We start from the raw sequence: 16,324 nt of genomic DNA on the forward strand, positions 1-16,324 counted from the left end.
CAACTGTGCCGATCGTTTGCAAATCTGTGTATAATCAACGCCCTTTCGGTCTAGATAATCTCTTCTCTGTTCTGAATATGTTTCCAAAGTTTCCATACTACTGCCGAGGTGCTAAGGTGCTTGATGTGCGGTTTAACAGTGGTAGAGCAGGCTGTTTTTCCTCATTCGTATTGTTTCATCGTGGCTGAAATGAGGGCGCTAACGCCAAAATGCGATCAATCGGGAGGCCGTTACACAAATCAGTTCTTCAGAGACAATGCAGCCCGAATCTGACACTTTGTTGTCGCAGCTGGTGGCCTTGAGTGAATTTCTCGAATTTATCACCTCTAAATGTTCATCGAAAGTAAACCTGAAAGGCCGGAAAAGTTGCTTGAGCAACATCCTTTCCGATATGTGGGTCAATACTGGTTGCAGCAACCACTCCATTCGTTCGTCCGTGTTACGGAGAGAGCTCCTTTCCCGAAAATCCGCCTTGCGTGTTTTTCGCTACTTTTTGCTTATGCTACTTAATTGTTATTCCTTATCCGAATTATTGTTCACAGTTTCGTTTTTTTAAGACTGTGAAAGAATCCTAATGAAAATTCCCCTTTAATGTAAAAAACATTTAATTCAGTTCAGTTGTAGTGTTATATGTTGGGAGCTTCATATCTCCGAGTGACAGTTCTGTGAAACATTTGTCATTCTAGTGCATGTCTTTTCTGATATCAATATTCCGCTCATCAAAGTAACACATGGAATTTCTAAACGAAAAATAAGGAAGTGTTCAATCATTAATTGTAAAAAGTTGCTCCAATGACGAAAAGTCCTTGGAGTTTCCCATATGTCGCATTTAAAATCGAACCTCTTATACAAAGTCACTTTAAACACCACAATGTTGTACGAAGTTCTTTTCAGATGGGCCCACGGCATGCATCAGGTCAGTGAACGAAATATTAAGTATTTTCCGGTTTTATGCTGCACAATGGTTGTCTTAGTTCATTCTGTACATAAACGACGAATCTCGTTTCAGCAGTTTACTATTTTCAAGTTATCCTGGAATATGCATTGTATAGTTTATTTCGTATAAAATTATAAAATATAAGTTAGATGACACACGTATCTTTCTGTAGATAATTACCTTTTTGTACGACCAATACAGTTTTGGAGTGTCTGTTGAGATTGTGTCGTAGTTTCCGTGCAGTTGACGATTGTTAGAAATTTATTTGATTGTATACACTCATTTTATTTGCACTTATTTTAGTTTGACAGCACAATCCACTCCACTGACACACATATGTTTACTATGAATTTACATTTCACATTCATGGAATTTCAGCTATAACAGTTACACACAAAGATCGCATTATTCTATGATTTCATGTACTGTACAGAGACATTTTTTTTGTCTTGAGAAAGTAACAGTTTTTTATTTACTTTGTGGCATCGTGAGCTGAAAAAAGTTTTCCTTTGCCTTTTAGAAAGTCACTAAAGTGTTCTAAATATTATTTGTGCTTTAGTCCGTTTGTTCGTCAGGATTTTGTCTGGAAACGCGTCTGTGTGGATATAAATTTCGAATTCTTCCAGATTATTCACTACGGTTCCTTTTTCGCTGCGGTTCCTTTAGGTACCCGATGTAGAATTTTCATTGCATTTTTTATTTATTCCTCTTAGCGGTTATGGTCGCGTAAGTGTGTATAAAATGCGGACTGATTGCCTTCAAAATTTCGCATGTGTTCTTTAAATCTAACTCAGAAATTTCTACCTGCTTTCCCAATGTAAGACTGGTTATAATGATCGCACGATATGTTATAAACTCCTGTGTTAGGGAAAATTGGGACTTTTTATTTTCGTTTCTAAAGCAGTGTTACTGGTCTGGAACACCATTTGCACATTCGCCCCTTTAAATAGTTTATTGAGTTTTCTAGAATTTGGCCTATTTTTACGTAAGTAGGTTTTTCGTGATTTTTCTTCTCTCATCAGCGTTATTTCTGTATTTATCTTTCGTCCTTTTTCTTCTGTGCATTGATCATACAGTATTGGTACTACTGCTGGCATAAAAGCATTGTGTTGCGATAGGTATGGTAATGTTTCTATTTCTTTCTGTGTTACACCAGTGTCAAGTGGTAATTTTGTGATTCGGTTGATGACTGATTTAAATAATGCAAGTTTATGTGATTATGGGTTACAGGAATGATTGTCAATAACAGTGTCTGTCGTAGCAGGTTTCCTATACACCCTACCTACGGAAGTAGTTATTATTGCTTATTGCCGGGTCCAGAAAGTCAATTGACTCATTTTGTACAGCTCCGACTGTGAAAATTATTTTAGGGTCTTTAATTTTTGGTTGTTCATTTGTCTGTCATCTCTATTAACATTTACCCGTAATAGGGTGCCTTCTGGTTATCTGTCGTCATATATAAATTTTTTAAATGGGCCAGTTTGAACTGAAAAAATTGTTCCTCTAGTGTGTAAATAAATAGAGCATCAACTTTGTCTGCTATGCAATTGACCATTGCCACTCAGTCTAATTGGTTGAAAATTTTGTTCTAAAATTCGAAATAGTTTTGTGATAGGGTGAGTTCCAGTAATTCAATTACTCCATGTGCTTGACTTGTAGATACTTTCCCATGACTTGTAAGGTTATTATCTCAGTTGTTTCTATCACTGGTATGTTTGTATATAGGTGGATTATATCAAACGATTTAAACTTTCCTACTTTGGGTATCTGTATGTCTTTTACAGCGTGAGCTAATATCTTGGAATTTTTAATGCGTGTTTTTTATTGATTGTATATAACTTCGTGATTAATGTATCAAATTACTTATTTAACATATATGTATTACTGTTATCATTTTTTTTTGTTTTGGGCTGTGCTGGTAAGGATGGGTTCATAACAATACATGATTTCTTATCTTAGTTGAGAAGAGCACTTTACAGTGTATGTAATATAGAAAAACCCTTAGATAATACAGCGATAATACACCTGATAGCCAAGACTAAGGTTACTTTAGATATGGCAAAATTATCAATGTGAGAACAAAATGAATTTTTATGCTACATGAGATTCAATATTCAGCAAATATATGAAAGTAAAAGACTTAGTGCTCCATACAGAACGTTAAGGGCAAACAGCTGCTAAGTGTCACGTTTTTGGTTCACTTTTAGCGAGTCTTACGCAATGCAGTGACTGCTGCATGAGCGGGATCAGTGAGCGGGTACAACTTTGGAAATCAAGCAAGGGGACAGGAAATTTTCGAAATAAGAGCGACGAGCGCCAAAACTGGATTTGCGAATTATTGGAGCGTGCGTTCTACAGTCTATAATCGAGCCACGCTCTGGTAAACCCCGCCGGAACAGCGAGAGGAAATGTTTCGGTTGGTTTGACAACTAGGCGGCTGTTTGGGGACCTGTTGAGAACCGTGCTACGCCTTACTTGGAGAGCTGACAGCGCTGGGCGATCGGCAGATACATTCAAATCTCGAAATGAGTCAATAATTAAATAAATGAACATCCAGCTCTATATGCTGCAGGACATTTTATGACTGTGCAGTGCTTGTGCAACACAATATTTACGTAGATGACTGCAGTAGTGAAACGGCGACATAGAATGAAAACCACACCATACTCCCCATAAAGAGCATCAGGGGAGCCATGTGCCTTAACGTCACCATCTGAAGGACATACCGATTTCATTAAATAATTAGACGAAGAGTTGCGAAACGTTTGATATCCACACCAGCACTTGACCTAACACTGTGTTGACCACAAGATGGAGGGCACCACCCTTCACTACTGATGCTGGCTATGAAACTGACGATGAAAATTAAATCATCGAAACCAGGAGTCAAATAGCCTGCCACCGGAACAGGCATGGCTGCACCAATGCGTTTTAGTGACGTTTATGGAAGCGATTTCTGTTAGAACACAGCAGTTAAGAAACTTTGCTTCTCAGTTAAGCGCTATTAAGAGAATTTCTTGAAGTGAAAAGTTGGTCTACTGATGACCGGCTGCCAGAACGTTCCCGTCGACAACGGACTCTTTGGCACTGTACGAGACGAACTAAAACGCTCTGAAAAATGGGAAAATGAAAATACGGGAGGCAGCTGCTTATCTGTCAGCCTATGACAGGTCGTGTCACTGATTAGTTTTTCTGTATTTCATATTATTTCAGTTACAGATTTCCTCTGCCCGTAATGTTTTAATCTATACTCCACCTAACCCGATTGGGTTACCGCTTGCAAGGGGAAGTACAACGCTGTTGTACGCTTGCTGCCACATGTTATACACAAGCTATTTAGAAGTGGTGTTATATCAATGTAATGTATATATCTATATTTCATATTGGTACTACCGAATTTATACAAATATATGACACACAGTCAGTATATCGACAAAGTCAATAAATTTCTCCTTTTTTTTATGTCGAGCCTTCATAATTCCACTTCCTATATGCGGTATTTCTACTGCTTAATGGACGTAAATAATCATTATTTTTTACTATTCTTTTTAAATTTTGTTGTTGCCGCTGTCTTCAGCGTGACGACTATTTGATGGAGCTGTCCTCTCTTCTCTATCCTGTTCTAATGTTGTCACTGAAGCAAGACAACAAATTTTCCCACTTCATTACCATTCATTATCAAATTAGCTGTACCTTGACATCTCTAGATATCTTCTGTCAATCTGTCCTTCCTTGTAATCAAGTTTTGTGAACTATTTTCTCTTTATGTGTAATAATATAAGGATAGTGTAACTGATCAGATCTATAATTTTTATCGAATCTGAGAGCAACAAAAATTGCAAAATATGTATTCTGTAAAAATTAAATACATTTCTTGAAAAAGAAACATATATAAATCAAATATTAAAGATTCAAATAACTTCCGGGAATTCAACCAGGTAACACTTTTAGCAACCGCAGATATTTCGGCGGGAGAACACCCCTCCATTTTCAAGGCAGACTGCAACGGACAGGCGACGTACATGCAAATTTAGAACCTCGGTTCTCGGACTGAAGCAGGAAAGATAACACACACATACAAACACACACACACACACACACACACACACTGAACACTAGTGCCACCAAAGATGACCAAAGTCACATCTATCGATAGTCAGAATACAAACTCGTAGGTGGGGTAGCACTGACTCTTTCCCTCTGTTTTTTTTTTTTTTTTTTTTTTTTTTAACAGGGGAGAGAGCCGGTACTCCAAACAGAGTTTAAAAAAAAAAACCTCCATCCCTGTTAACGAGATTGCTCGCTAATTTAATCTCAACTGCATCCTTAATAACACTGTCCCAACAGCTGGACGTGCATGCCAATACCTCGGTGTCATTATATAACATGGGGTGACCAGCATCCAAGCAATGTTCGACAACAGCAGAACTACTGTATTTGGCCGCTGTAATCGTATGTGCGTGCATTTTATGCTCAGTACATCGGTCCTCCTTCTGATAGTTTGACCAATATATGCCATGCCGCAGCTACAACGAATGCGATATACACCGCCTTGGTTTTAAATTTGCATGTACGTGGCCTGTCCGTTGCAGTTTGCCTTGAAAGTGGCGGCGTGTTCTCCCGCTGAAATATCGGCGGTCGCTGAAAGTGTTACCTGGCTGAATTCTCGGACGTTATTTGAAAGTTGTATACGCCAGGAGAAGCTCAGGTCTCAAACTATGAAAGATTTCTATTAAAAGAATTTTTATGGTAACACCTTTTTCGATATAACACGCTATATTAATGTTTTAGAAATTTTTGCTCCCTCTAGCTATAACTATAGTGTGTGGAGGATGTTCTCCGTATCACAAATCACGGTGTAAAAGGCGTCGAATGACAGTAAATGTACAGTGTGTATCTATTTCTGCCACGCTAAAAGGACGCTCTTTATTTCTATGATGGCTCGTGGACATCTCACATTCGACTGTGCTAGTGCTGATGGCAGCACAGACCGCAGCAGTTGAGTGAAAAAAAAAAAAAAAAACAGGTTGTTTGACAAAAGTGTCGTATATTCCTACAGGAGGTAGTATTGGTTAAAACTGGAAGAAAAGTTCCTGTAGTGATATGTCCAGAAACCAGTATCTACTGTGGACTGGGCCAATCTGTCTTCTCATTCTCAACAGTCTGCTACGTAGAAGTACACACAGCAGGCAATCCTGCACGTAGTTACCATGCATCCTGACAAATCCTTCAGCCATTCTCCGCAGGGAAACACGCAGCCTTTCAAATGGCTCCATTCGGATTGTGGAACATGCATTGATTACACACGCCTGTAACATCTGGACATCGTCAAAGCCTTTAAATGTTCCTATGGACAGAGATGCAACGGATTCGGGTCCGATGAACGGGGAGGCATTCTACTGGACCTTTCGACCAATCCACTGCTCATGTACATTCCCGTGAGGTATTATCGCACGATCCGTAAAAAAAAAAACAGGGTGGTGCACCGTCGTGCATAAACTGCATGTATTTTCTTCCCGCAAGGATAACGTTCTTCATTAGAGCTGGCAATTCATCGCTCATAAATCGGTAATACACGGGACCTGTTGATGTCTTTGTTCAAGTTGCGGTCCTTCGACACTGCCGCCGACATTTACTACCCAAACACTGATACTGAAGCGATTCTGATGCGACACTTCCACGATCATTCGCGGATTTGCACCTGGCCACACGAGCCTGTTGTGAATCCTGTTTCATCTGTACGTAAAATACACGCTGTGACCTGCGAATCTTCAACCGCCCATACTAGAACGGTATTGGTTTGCGGACATGTCAGTATTGGAAATTTTTCTTCTACATTGGACAAAACAGTTAACTCCTCAGGTTTTTACTCCCCCGTAGACGTCTCCCATTGCGATGCAAGAGTTTGAAATTAGATTCGAATTTGCCGACAATATTCCTCTGTAATTCTGCCCTGGGACGTTACCCACGCTTCTGTCACGCTTCAAACGGCAAGGTAGACACATGCTACAAAAAGACCACAGCTCACAACTTCATGAGAGGTGTACGGTGGGTTAATTAGGTCACATTGCCACCTAGTTTCACTACAATTCTGTCCAAGGCCGCAGTGGGCGTGTCACATGATGGCAAGGACGTCACATTCCCTCCTACTCACTTTTAATATTTTCTTTTGTGCCTCTGTGATGGAGGTCGGAACCGTGATGCCCAGCGATGAAATGACACGATTTTTTTTTTGTGTGGGCCAACGGCCTTGCAGCGGTGGTGACATCAGTTCTCGTCAGTTTACCGAAGTTAAGCGCTATCGGGCTAGGCTAGGACTTGGATGGGTGACCGTCCGGTCTGTCGAGCGCTGTTGGCAAGCGGGGTGCATTCAGCCCTTGGGGGACAAATTGAGGAGCTACTAGCTCGGGAAGTAGCGGCTCCGGTCACGAAAACTGACAATGACCAAGAGAGCGGTGTACTGACTACACAACTCTCCATATCTGCTTCTAATGACGGCTATGGGCTGAGGATGAGACGGTGGTCGGTCGGTACCGTTCGGTCTTCAAGCCCTGTTCTGACGGAGTATAGTACTTGTTTTGAGGGTGGCCGAGGAAAACATGGCAGATACAACACTCCTCAATATCGACACTAAAAGGTTTTACAGAGTGCTGTAAAGGGTATCAATGAAAGAATACCTTGCGCTGGGGCGTTGATTACAACACATTTAGCTGTCGCATGCGACAGTTCGCAATGTGATTAGCAACAAGACGTCATTATCCACAACCGTTGACACTGCTGATATCATCCGGTTCATATACACCTTCTCTAAGGATATCTTGGTCCTGCGACCATAATGAACGTAGTTCCGACCCTTTGGAGTGTAGTGCGATCACCATGTCCCCTTTGGTACATGGGATAAAACCAGTAGGAAGCTTTCAAAACGATACTACAAAATCTGAACGTGATAGGAAGCAGAAGCAGCAAATAGTGTGTAGGCTTTGTCAGCACTTCTGTTCCACGTCTTCCTGTAGCGTGAATACATGGTAGTGCTACAGTGACACTTACGTGAATAAAACTGTAAATAAAGTGTCCTTTACGAACACAACAACCCTCACCCCCATCACGCGGGGTAGCTGCGCGGTCAGAGGCGTCGGAGGTTCGAGTCCTCCCTCGGGCATGGGTCTGTCTGTTGTCCTTAGCATATGTTAGTTTAAGTTGATGAAGTGGTGTGTGAGGTCTAGGGACCTCAGCAGTTTGGTCCCATAGAAGCTTACCACAAATTTACAAATTTTTCCCACACCCACCCCATTTCGGAACAATCTTGGCGGCACCCCACGCACTTTTACTAAGCAGTTTATAAAAATGTGCCTGTGCAAAGACAGCCAGTGACCGAGTACTAGGAGCAGGCGCGACAGGCATCCCTTTCCCCAATCCTTAGAGTTCGCTTTTCTTACATTTTTGAAGCGCTTAACAAATGTGGGCGTATGTCTCTAAGTGTATGGCCGAATTGGGTGGTGGGTCTCCGTGGGACCCTTTGCCGTTTTGTTCCTGGTTCAAATGGCTCTAAGCATTATGGGACTTAACATGTGAGGTCGTGAGTTCCCTAGACTTAGAACTACTTAAACCTAACTAACCTAAGGACATCACATACAACCATGCCCGAGGCAGGATTCGAACCTGCGACCGTAGCAGCAGCGCGGTTCCGGACTGAAGCGCCTAGATCCGCTCGGCAACAGCGGCCGGCCGCTTTGTTCCTGTGCGTGTCAATGTCACATCCCTTGTGATCATGCCACATGAGGAAACGCGTGATCAAGCCAAACAGGAAAACTGAAAGAACATAAAAAAAGATGTCCGATCACATTCAGTTGGGTTGCATCCCCACGATGTTCTTAGAGAAGGGCTGAATCGTCCGGGGTGTGTCAGTAGGTTAATAGTTAGTGAAGAATGTCATCGTGTTGGTCATCGCATTGCGAACTGTAGTTTCCGACCACCAAATGTATGGGAGTCAACGCCCCAAGTGAAGGGGTGAATTGACTGACGTCCTTTATCTTACCGTCTGAGGCCTATTTCTGTCGATTCTGAGCGGTTATGTGTCTGCAGTGCTTTCCTCGGCCACCCATATACAGTGCTTTCCTCGGCCACCCATATAAAACCAGCGTGATATGAACGCTGAGCGTCGAGGTTCTGACCTCCATCGCAGAGGGGTCGAAAGAAGGTGTTGAAACTTCTCCTTTGAATGTAAAGAAAGACAGTACTGGAAAAACTCTTACGTTATTTGATTTTCAAACAGTTGAACAAAACTCAACGTAGTCAGACAGTTTTATCTTTACTTATTCTGATCATCACTAAACTGACACATAATATTTTAGCGCAACGCAATCTGACTTTCAACAATCCCTACAAAAGATTGGCCCTGACTAACATTAACCTATACCTTTCATGAATAACTTACCTCACAAAAATCTTCTTTACTCGAAGTACTGCAATACAGCGAGCGCCAATAATGCCAGCTAGATAAAAGTTTCTAACTACCGAAGGCACTAACTCCTGATAGGTATAGCGAGCAAATGAAACATTTTGATAGAGAACAAACAATGTATTTACCTTAAAAGCGTTCAAAAGTCATTATATATATGTAATTTTGTGACAGCTAATTAAACAAATTTCCTTTTTCTGATGGACACACGTCCTCTCAAAACTGTGGTATCTGCCTCCCCACATCCACCATTGCTGGCGGCTCACCTCCAACCACATCCACCACTGCTGGCGGCTCACCTCCAACTGCCCAACGCTACACGCTGTTCACATCCAACTGCCCAACACTATGCTAGCGAATATTCCAGCAGTGGATCCAACCAGCCACAGACTGCACAAAGCGCAGTCAGCGATTTTCATACAGAGCGCTATGCGGCGTTACCAACGTAAAAACCTAAACAGCCTAATTATAGTGTGAAATGTGAGCAAGGTAGGATTTGACGACCTTCCCATCATATAACACGTCAAATGTTGGGGTTGGGTTGAATTGTAGTGCAATTTTGTGCCAATAGGACATCATTAATGCGCCTTACAGCTCTCATGAACTTCTGAGCGCTGGCCTTTCTTTCGCATGTGTCGACACCTTGCTGTCTGAAGTGTTGCGAGTCCGTGGGTGACCCGCAGGGCGCCACACTTTGGGACCATTACAGAGGAAGGTTATCGGCACCTTCGAGTCAGATTTCATACTTCTGCGTCGCATTGGGAGACGATTCTCAAAAAAGTGATGCTTTAATTATTTTGCGCACGGTAGTTTCGACCGATACTACCTTCCGGAGGGACGTGACGCACTATCTATTCCGACTGTCGCGATGAGCACCGTAATTGTAAAGTGAGGTTTATGCTCCCTCGGACGGCTAGCACAGCGACGAAGGGATGTGAGACAAAGTGCCCGGTGCGGACCAGGAAAGCAGCGGGCCGCCCGCAGAGTTGGCGAGCGCAGCGGCCGGCGTGCGCTGCCGGCGTATGCGGGCGGCCGCAGGCGCAGGAGTCCTGGCAAGGTGGCGCACCGCCCCTGAGGCGGCGGGAGCGGCCGACGACCTGGTGGCCCGCAGCCAGAGCCAGGGCGCCCGTAGCACTGCCCAGCACAGCACGGCACTCTGTCGCCGCCCGCTCGCCTCTGTGGCCTGTGGCCGTCGCCCTTGGTGAGGGACAGGGGAAGGGGGGGAGGAGCGCAGGAACAAACTCCAGTGAGCCTAGGGGTTTCACGTTGTAACACAAAAACTCTGGCAGCTCCACGTTCTTGATAATGCGGCAAGCGAACACATTTCTCTTGTAATTCTTTATCTCACCAAAACGGGGAACTTGCGAACATCTGACATCACTTGTCTACGCGTTATGTGTTACTAGCCTGTGGTGTGCCCAACATCTGTGTTGTTACCTAACTTGATAGAGAAATGCTTGTTTCTAGGAGGCTGTTGACCATTCACAATATACATATAATGAATTGTGAAAGGTCATGGTGGTAAAAGCAAAGAAATACCATGAAAAAAGATTTCTCAGGAAAATATATGTACTGTGAACTGCACAGGTAAGGTACTGAAAATATACACTACTGACCATTAAAATTGCTTCACCAAGAAGAAATGCAGGTGATAAACGGGTATTCATTGGACAATTATATTATACTAGAACGCACAACTGACTACGCTTTCACGCAATTTGGGTGCATAGATCCAGAGAAATCAGTACCCAAAACAACCACCTCTGGCCGTAATAACGTTCTTGATACGCCTGGGCATTGAGTCAAACAGTGCTTGGATGTGGTGTACAGGTACAGCTGCCCATGCAGCTTCAACACGATGCCACAGTTCATCAAGAGTAGTGACGGGCGTATTGTGACGAGCCAGTTGCCCGCCCACCGCTAACCAGACGTTTTCAATTGGTGAGAGATCTGGAGGATGTGCTGGCCAGGGCACCAGTCGAACATTTTCTGTATCCAGAAAGGCCCGTACAAGACCTGCAACATGCGGTCGTGCATTAACCTGCTGAAATGTTGGGTTTCGCAGGGATCGAATGATGGGTAGAGTCACGGGTCGTAACACATCTGAAATGTAACGTCCACTGTTCAAAGTGCCGACAATGCGAACAAGAGGTGACCGAGACGTGTAACCAATGGCACCCATACCAACACGCCGGGTGATACGCCAGTATGGCGAGGACGAATACACGCATCCAATGTGCGTTCACCGCGATGTAGCCAAACACGGATGCGACCATCATCATGCTGTAAACAGAACCTGGATTCATCCGAAAAAATGACGTTTTGCCATTCGTGCACCCAAGTTCGTCGTTGAGTACACCATCGCAGGCGCTCTTGTGTGTGATTCAGCGTCAAGGGTAACCGCAGCCATGCTCACGGAGCTGATAGTCCATGCTGCTGCAAACGTCGTCGAACTATTCGTGCAGATGGTTGTTGTCTTGCAAACGTCCCCATCTGTTGATTCAGGGATAGAGACGTGGCTGCACGATCCGTTACAGCCATGCGGATTAGATGCCTGTCATTTCCACTGCTAGTGATACGACGCCGTTGGGATCCAGCACGGCGTTCCGTATTACCCTCCTGAACCCACCTATTCCATATTCTGCTAACAGTCATTGGATCTCGACCAACGCGACCAGCAATGTCGCGATACGGTAAACCGCAATCGCGATAGGCTACAATCCGGCCTATATCAAAGTCGGACAATCCGACCTATATCAAAGTCCGAAATGTGATGGTACGCATTTTTCCTCCTTACACAAGGCATCACAACAACGTTTCACCAGGCAATGCTGGTCAACTGCTGTTTGTGTATGAGGAATCGGTTAGAAACTTTCCTCATGTCAGCACGTTGTAGGTGTCGCCACCGGCGCCATCCTTGTGTGAAAGCTCTGAAAAACTAATCATTTGCATATCACAGCATCTTCTTCCTATCGGTTAAATTTCGCGTCTGTAGCTCGTCATCTTCGTGGCGTAGCAATTTTAATGGCCAGTAGTGTAGCTCTCATATAACTGTAGGCACGTGCCAAACAGATCGTAAATCGAGAACGTAGTGCTACGAAAAAATCTCCATCAAAAGATGACGTTTGCAACCGTAGAGAGTAATTGGCTATCAAAGAGCGCAACTACTTGGGAAGGCTAAAAAGATCATACAGTCAGTATGATCTCGTAAGCCATAGAGTCGTAAAACTATAAAAATACCGAATGAGATTTTCACTCTGCAGCGGAGTGTGCGCTGGTATGAAACTTCGTGGCAGATGAAAATTGTGTGCTGGACAGAGACTCGAACTCGGGACCTTTGCCTTTCGCGGGTAAGTGCTCTACCATCTGAGCTACCAAAGCACGACTCACGCCCGGTACTCACAGCTTTACTTCTGCCAGTGTCCATCTCCTATCTTCCAAACTTTACCGAAGCTCTCCTGCGACCTTGCAGAACTAGCACTCCTGAAAGAAAGGATATTGCGGAGACATGGCTTAGCCACAGCCTGGGGGATGTTTTCAGAATGAGATTACAAATACCGATTTGTAATGTATAGACTGAAAATAAATATAAAAGGATACACGAACTTCATGCAGGATACTAAGGCCAGCCCCGGTGGTCTCGTGGTTCTAGGCGCGCAGTCCGGAACCGTGCGACTGCTACGGTCGCAGGTTCGAATCCTGCCTCGGGCATGGATGTGTGTGATGTCCTTAGGTTAGTTAGGTTTAAGTAGTTCTAAGTTCTAGGGGACTGATGACCACAGCAGTTGAGTCCCATAGTGCTCAGAGCCATTTGAACTAGGATACTAGGTGTTAAGGTTACAGAAAGAGAGAAATTATTAAATAAAACTTCTTCATAGCTTGCATGTAAGTTTTCATGACGGTGTATAATCAATTTTGTCTTCATTTTACGTTTTAAAGTAGTTATGTCACGTGCCTTTATGATAGGAGTGTATTTGTTTTCCATTTTACCGTTAAAAAATTACATTTTCCATGCTTATATTGCACTTGGATGCGTAACTACGTTATATGTATTTTAATCGTTCATGAAACAATGTCATAAACTTCCTGCATTTATATTTACACTTCATTTTAATGTGTGTTTCATTTAACAATTCGTCTCGTTTTGTAATTTTTGACAGCTAACATCCTGCATGAAGTCTGTATCTTGTTGTGTTTATTTATTTCCAATGTGTACATTAAATAATCTGCGCTTCTATAGTTTTACGCCTCCATGGTTCCCCCATTACCTTCAACTTCATATAGTACACGATTGAAATATTCTTCGTATGGTTTCCTAGTGATTAGGCTCTCTTAGCCAACTATTGTCTGTATGGTTGCTAAAGTCATCTGTTGACGGCAATTACCACTACGTACGCGGTTTACGGTCACTTGGGCACCTGGCTCCACATACACTAGAGCTAAATTTTCCGTACCTTTTGTGACCGCTTTTGTGTGTCTTCTTCCTGTGCTTCATTGTAAGTACAAGGGAAACTGCTATCCACATTGAATAAACATGGTATTCGGAAACTCCCATTCAAACTCAGAGGCGAGTAAGTACATACATTTTGAACAGGAACCGATGACGTGAAGCATACAGTTTCTCTGCTACAGACGTTTTAAAACACGTTTGTTAGATATGCAACAGGGTGGTCGTGGTGGGGGGGGGGAGGGGGGGTTATGTCGGATAGGATGATATCATTCGACGTCTGTCCTCCATCTCTGACCTGGTTCCATCCTCATTCACGTGTCTGTAAGCGTTAGAGCCGCATGATTGGGTACACGTTTGCAGATACACTGCACTATCATTCTGAATGACGAAGCTCACGGCAGTGGACGAGCTGCTCTTCGCTTTTGTCAAGGTCGTTCTCCACAATGTTGGACTCCATCGCATACCGTTTTCGCCACAATTGCGCGTCGGCTTCGAGAAACGGCACATTCACTGTCAGCAGGCGTGACAGAGGTGCTCCAAGGAGATGCCGCACACTCGAACTGGAAGAGTACGTACTGCATCACGTCGAAGGGAATTCGTCAACGAGTACACGGTCAGTTGCTCTTCCAGCACTGCCTGGTATGTTCTACGTCACCAACAACTCCATCCATACCACCTGCAAAGGGTACAGTCACTAATGCCAGCCGATTTTGCACTAAGCATTAAGTTTCGTGCACATTTTCTGCGCTGCTGCATCAACGAGACCCTAGTATTTCCAAGGTGCTTTCTCTTCACTTAATAACGTAAATTTGTTCGAGATTGTGCTCTCAATTTTTTAAGCAGCCATGTCTGGGCAGACGAAAACCCACATGTCACACATGTTCAGGGATTCCAACACAGATTTGGTATCAATCTATAAGCAGGTGTGCTGGATGGTCATGTGATTGGACTGTACACATCACGGATCCCATATATTTGTCCTTCCTACAAAAAGAATTGCGCGTCACGGTTGATGCCGTGCCCCTGAATGTCCGTCAAGACATATGGTTACAGCATGACGGCACATACGCTCACTTTTCACGTAATATTCGGGAACATTTGGACTAATGATTCAGATACAGCTGGATAGGCCGAGGTGGTCCAGTCACTTGGTCTCCAAGATCATCGGTTTTGATTCCATTAGACTTTTTCCTCTGCGGTCGAATGAAGAGTTTGGTTTCTGAGACTCCTATGTAGAGAAAAGAAGATCTGATAGCTCGAATTGTGGTCGCTGCTGGACAGACTGCTGAGACACGAGGTATGATAATGCGTTGGTACCACGACATCATTCGCAGGTACAATGTGCGCACCGAACTTCGTAGTCGCCATACCGAACCTTAGTTGTAGGGGATAAGAATGCTAACCATCCTTCTGAAAGGACAGAAACGGTTAAGTTTAACTGTAAATAACAGTGTTTGTGAAAACCGATTAGGTTTCATTTTTATAACTTCAGTTATTAATGAGTGGAATTGTAAGACAAGTGATGTACTGGGTCATGCATAATAAATTACTTGTAAAAGTGGTCGCGTTGTCAATATGTTTTGAAATGATTGTATCATGGAAGCTGTACGTTTCCTCACAAGGGATTCAATTCAAAATACTATCTACTCAATCCCCCCCTACAAGTGCTAGCAGTTTGTAAGAGGAATTGTACAGCATCCTGTAGTTTTAGGGCTCCATGGTTCCTCCATTACTTTCAATTTCGTATAGTACACAATCGATGTTCTTTGTACCCTATCCTATGATTATGCTCTTCAATATCCAACTGCTATGTGTATGGCTACTAAAGCCATCTATTGACAGCAACTGTTTTCATTACCACTACATCTTCGAGCTGCAGTCAGTTTGGCACTTGGCTCCACGTATATGAAAGCTGTATTTTCAGAACCTTATCTGTTCAAAAAATGTTCAAATGTGTGTGAAATCTTATGAGACCTAACTGCTAAGGTCATGAGTCGCTAAGCATACACACTACTTAATCTAAATTATCCTAAGGACTAACACACACACCCACGCCCGAGGGAGGACTCGAACCTCCGCCGGGACCAGCCGCACAGTCCATGAAGGCAGCGCCTTAGACCACTCGCCTTATCTGTTCACTTTTGTGTTGTATGCTTTTCTAGTTCATTCTAAATATTGTTGGAACTGCTGTCCAGAGTTCACATATTTTCTGAATAATTTTCTTTCTTATGGAATTTCTTTTTTCTTACTCACAGCCGTCTCTGATGATGGTGTATCAGAAAGCGTCAATAAATTAAGTTGCGTCCAAGACATCATCATTTCATTGCATGTTAAACATTTGCGTAATACCTAATCAAAACAAACGAATGTCAATTAAAAATGTGATCATTAAGCGTAGACAGCACAGTGGCCGCCAGTAGTTATTTCAAGACAGTGATGAGCATCGTCACGTCACCAGTGAACAAGGGGGAGACATTCT

The 16,324-nt window shown here is 43.3% G+C and overlaps 1 protein-coding gene across 3 annotated transcripts in view; it reads right to left on the reverse strand.

Annotated features, from left to right (window-relative positions):
• Positions 1–16,324, reverse strand: part of LOC126365928 (nocturnin) — a 392,287-nt gene that overhangs the window by 175,943 nt on the left and 200,020 nt on the right. The gene's annotated exons all lie outside the window — the stretch shown is intronic.

This window comes from Schistocerca gregaria, chromosome 4, assembly GCF_023897955.1.
Source record: "Schistocerca gregaria isolate iqSchGreg1 chromosome 4, iqSchGreg1.2, whole genome shotgun sequence".
NCBI classification, from domain to species: Eukaryota; Metazoa; Arthropoda; class Insecta; order Orthoptera; family Acrididae; genus Schistocerca; species Schistocerca gregaria.